This window comes from Mytilus californianus, unplaced genomic scaffold, assembly GCF_021869535.1.
Source record: "Mytilus californianus isolate M0D057914Y unplaced genomic scaffold, xbMytCali1.0.p SCAF_6, whole genome shotgun sequence".
In the NCBI taxonomy this organism is placed as follows: domain Eukaryota; kingdom Metazoa; phylum Mollusca; class Bivalvia; order Mytilida; family Mytilidae; genus Mytilus; species Mytilus californianus.
Window position 1 is genome coordinate 79,119,735 of NW_026262712.1, and position 10,502 is coordinate 79,130,236.

At 31.6% G+C, this 10,502-nt stretch overlaps 1 long non-coding RNA gene across 1 annotated transcript; it reads right to left on the reverse strand.

Moving 5' to 3' along the window:
• Nucleotides 1-806: 806 nt before the first annotated feature.
• Nucleotides 807-3,266, reverse strand: LOC127705311 (uncharacterized). Its single transcript, XR_007983823.1, has 3 exons — nucleotides 3,095-3,266; nucleotides 1,798-1,907; nucleotides 807-925 (listed from the first exon to the last, which is right to left on the reverse strand). It is a non-coding gene; the product is annotated as an uncharacterized LOC127705311 (long non-coding RNA).
• Between the last annotated feature and the right edge of the window lie 7,236 nt (nucleotides 3,267-10,502).

Here is a 10,502-nt window from a genome sequence, read left to right on the forward strand (position 1 = left end):
AATTTGGTGACTATGTTGAACGAATCTATCCCATCGAACTAGAGATAAAGGATACTACAGATACAGTTAAGTCTGCCTCATATCTTGACTTACATCTAGAAATTGACAATGAGGGTCGGTTGAAAACAAAACTTTACGACAAAAGAGATGATTTCAGCTTCCCAATTGTGAACTTTCCATTTCTATGTAGCAACATTCCAGCAGCGCCTGCATACGGAGTATATATCTCCCAATTGATACGATATTCCAGGGCTTGTGTTTCCTATCATGATTTCCTTGATAGAGGATTGCTGCTCACAAGGAAGCTATTAAACCAAGAGTTCCAAATGGTGAAGTTGAAGTCATCCCTTCGTAAATTTTATGGACGCCATCACGAGTTGGTTGACCGTTATGGAATAACCGTTTCACAGATGATATCGGATATGTTCCTCATGTCGTAACTACAATACCCTTCCCTTTTCACGAATGTTACTTACCGAATTAGACTATTTACCGGATTTGTAATAACATAAGCAACTCGACGGGTGCCACATGTGGCTCAGGATCTGCTTACCCTTCCGGAGCACCTGAGATCACCCCCAGTTTTTGGTGGGGTTCGTGTTGCTTAGTCTTTAGTTTTCTATGTTGTGTCATCTGTACTATTATTTGTCTGTTTGTCTTTTTATTTTTGGCCATGACGTTGTCAGTTTGTTTTCGATCTATGAGTTTGACTGTCCCTCTGGTATCTTTCGTCCCTCTTCTAATAGGGTTACATCTTAAGTCAATATTCATTGATAATTGGCTGAAGAGATGAGAACAAAACACCATTTACATCAACTATTAGATTTATTTAAGAATACATTGAAAAAGTCAATCAATTGTCTTATTCAAAATCACTTGCAATGTCTTGTAGTGTCTTATATCTTTTTCTTGCTGTGCCATGCTTCTGAAAAAAAAATTAATCTTACATTCATATATAAACTTCTTGTACATTCCTTAACCTTTATTATAGAACGATTCACATTGCCTGAAGGATACACATCCCCTCTCCTTTAAAGTTTTGAAACAAATAACGATGGTATTCTGTCGGAAGGGGACGATAAATGGCTGACCGTGTTAAGAGAGAGCAATATACCACGCTGAACTTCATTGAGTTATTAAAAAAAAAACCACATGAAAAACTTAAGACTAGATATGTGTCCAGTCAAGAGTCATTATACTCGTTGATTGTTGTCTATCATATTTCGTTTTCTTTTATTGTTTTGTATAAATCAGGCTGTTGTTTTTCTTGGGTTTTTTTTTTAGTTTTCATTACATGCATTGTATCATGTTGGGGCCTTTAAAAGCCCTGCTACATAATGTCATTAAACATCTTATTGTCCTTTTTAAGTGTTAAACTCTGTAGAGTGACATAGTTTATAACTTGTAATTTGTATCTAAGGGCATATGATACAGTCCTAGAAGTATACTATAGGCACATAATAACTTATCTAAGTGTTACGCATTGATTTCGCAATGATGATAATAATATAACTTAACTCCGAGAAACACACAGATGTCATTAAATGAGTTGTTTATATGTATTTGAAATACTTCAAAGGAAAGCAAATATGTTGTTTATGAAAGCACACTGTTGGACTAAAAGATTGATTTAAATAAACAACTTGTTTCTATTTTGTCACAAAAAAAAAATAATTTATTCAAATATCAAGATATCTTTTCTGTATTGTATGCCCTCAATCTTGAATGTAATGCATTGTTTATGCTGAATATTTGAATTAAATATGGAATAACAGTAATTCTGTATGAAAATCTTACTTCAAAAAAAAATTCTCCTGAAAGGTTGTAGACATTTCAAAGAACCTGCGCCACTTCCAAATTGTAAACCTGCATATTGAACTTGTCCTTTGTGGCTTTTCTTTTAGCTCCTGTTAAAAAATAAAACATACATTGTATGTACATTGTGTGTATGAAGCAATAAATATTATTTTAAGCAACAGTTTATGTTATCTTGCTTGTACTGAAGTCTTACATAGTCTTTGTAATGTTCATTAAGCTGTTAAGGGAAATTTAATTTTCTGTTTTGCAAATACATACATACACTGATTTTACTAGAAAAAAAATCTTCATATTCAAATGGTGCTTATATTAGTGTTATTGTAACTTGTTTGTGTGCCTCGGAAACAAGGTATTGAGTCATGCTTATTGCAATAGTTGTTGTTGGTTTAAGTCTGTCAAATTTCTTTTTCATAATGTGTATTTGATGAAGGCAGTTAGTTGTTTTGTTTCAATTGTGTTGAGAAAAATTTAACATTAGTTTGTCAAGGCTTCAAAGTGGACTATATGGCATTGGTTTTCTCAGGTTTGAAAGCCGTGCAGTGACCTATAATTTCTTTTTCCAAGTCAGTTAAATTCTGGTGGATAGCTGTCTCATACACATTATCGCTATTTCAGTATTTGGAAATCTGTCCCGCTTGAACTTTTTACGTCAGCATACGTCATACAATAATACACCTTATCGCTATTCCCGCTTGACCCGAGAATCTATCCTGCTTGAACTTTTGACGTCAAACAACAATCACTTTTCCATTGTGGCATCAGATATTTTTTATGATGTCAAAATTTTAAGGGGACTTGTGACAGTTGTGTGATGTCCAGTAATGGCGGTACAAATAGCGATAAGGTGTATTACTTTCAATCGTGGTGTCAAATAATTTCTAATATGACGTCAACATTTTACGGTAACTTTTGTGATGTCCATGGCCAGTAATGGCGGACAAATAGCGATGAGGTGTATTGGCAATCAAACACACAAGCCACATATCCTTATAATTTTTTTAGATCAATGAACAAATTCATAATTGGTGTACGTAGATGCTTGAACAGTGGGGGATTTAGGGGCACCGACCCCCTTATGGAGCTACTTATAAGATAAATGTATAGACTATTTACAAGTATCACTCCAAACGTTTGCTTGCTTTGGGCAGGGGCCCCCCTTTTTTCAAAACCTTGATCCGCACGGCACCTCCAGAAATAGATGTAATATGGTTCCGATTATGATTGAACACACACAATGAATGCACAAGTTTCATCTTAACAGATTAATCATTCTTACCAAGTGAGTATATATCGCGTAACAAACAATTTTCTTGGCTCTCTTTGTTAATATCCTGTGTTCGTTTCGAAATTCAAATTTCAAAATCATTTCCGGTGATAAAACAAAAGTCGATTCCGGAAAAGGTCGGTTTTCCGTAAGGCATATAAACGATACGAAAATTGAACTTAGTACAGTTACAGTTTTCATTTCTTGATTTCTAAAATATACACGAACGAAAAGAATAAAAATTAAAGAAAGGTGATTGTTTATTAATACATTATTGCTTAATTTAATGTTGACTCTTTTGAATTTTAATATAAGAAGGAATAAAATCTGACTTCAAGGATCTTCAAGATATCAATTAAGGATTTCAACCATAGTATCTTGCTTGTCATGATATTGATGAAATGTAGTACTATATCTTATCCTGGAAAAAAAACTAGCTAATTCCACAAAACGTTGTTTGTGGGGTTTGAATAAAGTTTAAATAAAATAATATTTTTATATATCCGTAAAATGTTGAATAAAATATCAATAAGACTATTAAGTAATGTGTATGTCAGAATATTTTATAGAAAACATTTAGCTGATATTTTTCAGATGTTTTATGTAAAACATTTTAATTTTACGTTATAAAACATTTTATGCAAATAGCAAAACTATATTTTCTGTAAAACATTTTTTTGCAGAATGTTTTTTGGATATTTGGAAAATATTTACTTTAAATGTTGTTAAAATATAAAATACCAATTGAAGAAATTATTATTTTTTTATATTATAAAATATCTACGGGATATTTTAGAACAATGTTTTAGAACATGAATAAAAGATATTAGAAAATAATATTTTGTTAATGTTGTAAAAACATTTTACTTCACCGCTTCGGACGCATGAAATTATTAAACGTGTTGTTTTCAATTTTTTTAAAATCACTGGGTCGATACCTCTGCTGGTGGACTATCAGTCCCCGAGGGTATCATCAGCTCAGTAGTCAGTACTTCGGTACTGACATGATTTATAACAAACTTTTCTAAAATTGCCCGTTTATAAATTTTGAAATTATAAAGAAACTAAGGTTTTAACTCCCTCAGGCAAAGTTGACCTTAGATGGATTTGGCTATTTGTTTTAGGTATTTTTGTCATATAGCTCTTCAACTGTTTCGGTACTTATACATCCCTCGGATTTCAAATGTTTGGCTTTGAGCGTTCCTGATGAATGTAAATCCAGAAAAGCGCTTCGGACGCATGAAATTATTAAAAGTGTTGTTTTCAATTTTTTACTTAAATGTTAGAAATAAAACATTTCAAAAACAATAAAATAAACCTTTTTTTTATGTTTAAATGATATCTTATTGAAATATTTTGTAAGAGACGTCCATATGACATTTAAAAAAAGTTTTTAAAATGTTGTGTGTTTGCTGGGAAGTCTTGTAATACTAGCATCTTTTTTATCATTATATTGTAATATAACTACCATTAAATAATATGTATATTGAGTCTTCTGAATTAAGATTGTTTCGCATTCGGGATTTAGATTTGGATTGATGTTAGCAACTACAAGACTAGTTTATCAATATAATTTTACAATAATATACTATGTAAATGGAGTCTTCCAATTACGATTCAATTTTGCATTCGGGATTTTGATGGATGGTGGAATGCGTTGATGTTAGGTGTCACTTATATACAACTTTTTTTTGAATCTATGTAAACAATTACAAGATTAGTAAGACTAACATCTTTTTTATCATTATATTGTATATTATAATTACAGTTAAATACAATGTATATGTAGTCTTCCGAATAATAGGTTTTTACATTCGGGATGTAGGTGGATGTTAGAATGCGTGGATGTTAGGTGTCTCTTTTATACAAAGTGTTTTTGGATTGATGTAAGCAATTACAAAATTAGTAATACTTTTATCTTTTTTACAATTATATTGTATTATAATTACATTTAAAAACTATGTATATGTAGTCTTCCGAATAATAGGTTTTTACATTCGGGATTTAGAAGGATGTTGGAATGCGTGGATGTTAGATGTCACTTATATACAAAGTGTTTTTTGATTGATGTAAGCAATTACAAGATTAGTATTACTATTACCTTTTTTATCAATATATTGTATTATAATTACAATTAAATAAGGTTTAGCTAGCTATAAAACCAGGTTCAATCCACTATTTTCTACGTAAGAAAATGCCTGTACCAAGTCTGGAATATGACAGTTGTTATCCATTCTTTTGATTTTGGACTTTCCGTTTTGATTTTTCCTCGGTGTTCGGTATTTTTGTTATTTTACTTTTGATATACAAATTGTTTTTGGAATGATGCAAGCAATAACAAACTTAGCAATATTAACATTTTTTTTCTCATTATATTGTATTATAATTACAATTAAATACTATGTATATGTAGTCTTTCGAATAAACTTTATTTGTGCATTCGAGATTTAGATGGAAGTTGGAATGCGTGGATGTTAGTTATTTCCCTTTTTTATATCTCTTCTGTTATAAAGAATAAAATTATAATCATAAATAAGTAAATTTATCGATGTAGATTTATTATTATTGTGTGTTTGCGCTTCCAAATAGTTTAAGAAATATTCAGTATGAACCCTAGGAAAAAACTTCCGTTTACTATATTCTCTTGCATAGATAGTGCGTTATATTGAATATGCCTTCATAAAAAAATATATTGATATAAGTTTAAAATTATGTGACAGAAAATTCTTATTATGCGATTATGTATATTCAATATTTAGTTTAATGCATGCGTAGATCTCAATTCTTCTGCAAGGTTTTAATAGCCTTTATGGTTTGTACTAAAACCCTGGTATTGAAACGTATATCACTGCAGAAGGCAATGACTGCTTGCTACCAAAGTCTAAATGATTGACAAAAAAGTCTACCAGTTCTGTTTGGGATGTTTTAAGTTCATTGTTTTCCTTACTGATAAGTCCTCTTTCTCATCCATTACAGTCTGTTTTTTATATCATGCGGTTTAAACTGTTAACCTTTAAATGGTCTTCTGCAGTGGTTTTTGTGCCATTTAAGTATGCGGGGGGAGGGGGGGGATTAGCGTGAAGTTTTTTGCCATGACATCCGATGACTTGGTTAGCAGTTGACCTCGCAGTCGTAAATATGTCTAGCAAATGGTGTTGCGTAGTGAAATTTACTGGACGTGGAGTTGTCAACACTGGTTCAACCGGTCGCGGATGGTCATTTACAAATACGGTCTGTTTGTACCGTTGACTATTTGGTAATTTCTTTGTAATGTATAGCAACATCATGTTAACTTTTTCCTGCCTGCAACATTCTAATCTTATGGCCAGATTTAGATTTTCGTTGCTCAGTATCGGAAATATGGAAATGCAACTTTGAAAAGGGTTTTACTTCAACAATATATGAAATGATGCGGCGACTTAATTTATTTTCGAGAGTACCAATTTTCGTTGATCAGAGACAAATTGTATTTTTCGTGGTTTTATAAAAACCTTCATACTAGTCTATAGTAAATTTGTACTTCGTTGACCATTTTAATTCATGGTTAACCTTTACCCGCGATTTCCATGAAATAAATACAAATTAATCCACATTATTAAAAACAGGAAAAAAATGCAAGGTCTACTGAATTTTTGTGCGATAAATATTTTTCTCCAAAAAGTAAAAAAGTTGTTAGTTTGTATAAACATCTGTATTATCAAATATCTTGATATGTGATTACTGCTTACGCATGTATTTTTAAAAGCTATCATTTTTTGTAATATTCTAAAGCATTTGGGCTTGCACAATATTGCAAAAATGGGCATTTTTCGTATCAAAATCATTGAGAATGTCAATAGGAGAATGATTAGCGCAATCATTGTGATAGTGTTGTAAACTGTGGTACAACTATGTACTTTATTTATTTAGAACCTTGACAAATACAAGTCGATATGCTGGTATTAAACATTAAATTTTAAACTTTTAGAAATTATTTTTTAAGAAAACAGCTGATTGATGGTTATGAATCAGCAGTCTTACTGCATTGTACGGTAGTAAATTAGATACCACTGCCATCTATCTATCTTGGAACATAAACACAATAGTGTAACTACACGTCAGGTAACATTCACGTATGTTTTTTTAAAATTTTGTTGCCTTTCTTATAAAACATTTTTTTTAACAGAGCTTCATAAATTAAGAAGAATTTTATATACATTTAAGCTTGCATTGCCCATAAAAAGAAGTAAATCTGAGGGAAGATCCATTAGTTATATTTTGGAAAGTTTGCAATCGCTTCTACATAGAAGTGTCATCATTTTTCAGCAAAAAGTTCAGATTTGGCAATTACACTAGAAATAGACGAGATAGTACAGCGAATCATATTGCCGTACAAAAGCAGTGATAATATATGAATTTGATGACAGAAAACTTTCATTCCAAGTTCATAACTACAAAACATTGTTTGAAAGTGTTACTGAATCTAGAAAATTTGAGAGAATGACACCTTTCCTGTGTTATCGAAACTAATTTTCCTCTTTAGAACTACAGAAAAGATAAAATATCTTTTTATTACTTTTATATGAATCAGATATTTCGCTAGAACTAAAAAAAGAATAACAACGTAATTTTCTAATCTTCAATACACCAAAAGCATTTGATGAGCCTTAGTCAACAAGTTCATTATAGAAATGTTATTATCTGAATAGTGTTTGGTTTATCGTAAGATCCTATAACTATACGATAAAAGAAAATGTATAATTGTTCAGTTTCAAAGGTGTCTATTATACACTTATGCAATTTTATAAAAGTGTATTATTGTATATTTTACGTTTTATTTTATGTTCTCAAATCATAACCACCTTCAAAATTCTTTTTATTAGAAAATTACAGAATGTGTCTCATTATATATTTCAAGTCAGAATATATTTTGACTAAGTAAAGATTCCGATGGCAAATGATGCATTCATAGCAGGGTCCTTACTTTCTAGAATCGACTGGCTCTCTTCATCTAGCGAAGGTCCTTCCACTTGTATGACAGTGGTTTATAGTTCCGTTATATAAAACAAAATTGGTGACCAAACTAAACAAACATATTTGGTTAACATGATAATAATTAGGATCCACCTGCTTTAATTGTGTTAACACACATCACAGACATACAAACAACTGACTTGTAAAAATCAAAGCAAACATACATATAAAAACTAACAAAGACGCCAACAAAAAAGTGTTTGTAGTTGATAATGCATTCAGTATAGTAAGACATTATGACATATACACTTTCCCAATAAAGTACAAATGGAGTAAAATATAATTACAAGCAGTAACAAAATGAAAACAACACCATAAAAACCTCTTGTGACAGAATCTCACCTCTTTGGCCCACCAACACATAGAACGCTCATAGCCAAAACCAGATAGCTGGATGCACAAATACCGAATCACGTCAAGAGAACAACATCATAGCACAAAGACAAACAGGAGAAAATGTAAATAGATAAAAACATACATAACTTCAACACATAGAATCTATAATTCAAGACCATCTTGTATTATTTGTAGACACTGAATATGTGTTTTTATGTCTTGATACTTTCCGCTGAAAGTATTGAGGAAAAGTACTATGACAAAAACCAGGCTCATTTATTTTATGCTCAGACACCAATGACGTTTTACATAGTCTGGGTAGCAGCTGAAAGCTCTTGAAAATCGTAGTTGAGAAATGTATACTCTGTACCCTGTTGATATTGCTTCAAAATGGACACACTTGGTATCCAAAGGAATGCAGACAACCTGCTGGAAAATCTTACCTCCAAATTCAACAAATATGTTGTCAATGAGAAACTCAGGTATACTGATCACTTGTACCGCGATGTAATATGTTTTATTTTCGGGCTCATTGTTAAGAAAATTTGCCGAATTGCATTCCAAAACAATACCTTTGTAGCGTATGGTACCGTTTTATGGAGGAAATTTGGATTTGTTTTATTATTTTGAATAGACAAGTTTCACTTTCTCATGTGGTATTGTTGTGTGAATGGTGGAAAAATCCACGATTTTGTAAGAATCTATTCCAGAGAATGACCGAGATTAAAAGTTTGCAAGAAGTTCTTTTGAGTTCTTAAGAATCCACAACTGTTTCATATTACTACGCGAGTAAGCAATATCGTAGTATTTCGGTAATCCTTCTATTACTGCAGACAATATTTGGTTTCTCTTAAGGACAATAAGTTAAAAGAACATGCAGATGAGCCGGCAATGTACTAATACCTTTGTTTGTGCGTAGCATTGTGAAATTAAGGTTTCCAATACAAAGAAAGTCCTCAGAATTGTTACGCATTCAAATATTCAATTATGCCATAAAGGACTGGTTTGCAAAGATCTCATCCTTGTCACAAGTCATGCTAGTCTACATGGGATAACCAGTGTTTCCATTAATTATATTCCCAACTCTTGGATAAGACCTTCGTTGAAATAGATGACATACAGACGAAAACAATATAGACTGACGATTTGTCCATAGGTACAACACACTATTTATCGTACTGAGATGACAAACATTTCACAGCGTCTATGTATCTGAATAAAGACCAAGTTCAAGCATTTACACAGTTTTTTAACCTGTGGATTCGACGTTGTATCAAGGACATAACTGCTTTAAATTAAACAAATATCAATAAGTACCATTGAGCCTGAGATAGAGGGACATTGTTTAGTCTGATTCAATCTCATGATTTTTTCCTGAGATAAAACATGTTATATACCTATATGGAGTTATTTTCATTCATGACGATACGTCATTCTTTCGAAGAATCAACCTGGACGATACCATGTTTCAATGAAATATGCTTCAAGGCATAAAATAATGACCTGTGTGAGGTCATTATTTTCCTTGATGAAAATGCAAACTATAATTTACTTCAAAATTTAATTCGTTTGGAAGTTTGTTGTTACCAATCGGTCGGGGAATTTATTTTTCAAATTTCAATCTTTAATAGGTTTTTAAAAAAATCGTCAATGACCCGCATTTTAACTTTAGAAACAAATAATGTGAATTTTTGTTAATTTATCGCTACAATAAAGGGACATTATCATATATGTGAGATGTAAAACTTTCCATAAAAAAGCCCAATTTAACACATTCGTGTGTAAGATTTAGAAATTCTCATTGATTCATACTAAATAGGAAATCATACTGTTACCTACATGTATTGATATTCGTTTTCGTTTTCGTGTTACATGTACATGTATCACGATTTCGTGCTCTCTTCGTGTTAGTTCTTAACTGTTTTACATCTATGTTTACCTTTTACTCTATCAAATGATCAACTAATAAAATATTCTTATATTCTATCAAATAACATCGACGTACCTTACAATGGAGTCGGGTGGGGGTATAGAATTAAATCCTGATTATCTGTTAAAAAATTGTACTGTC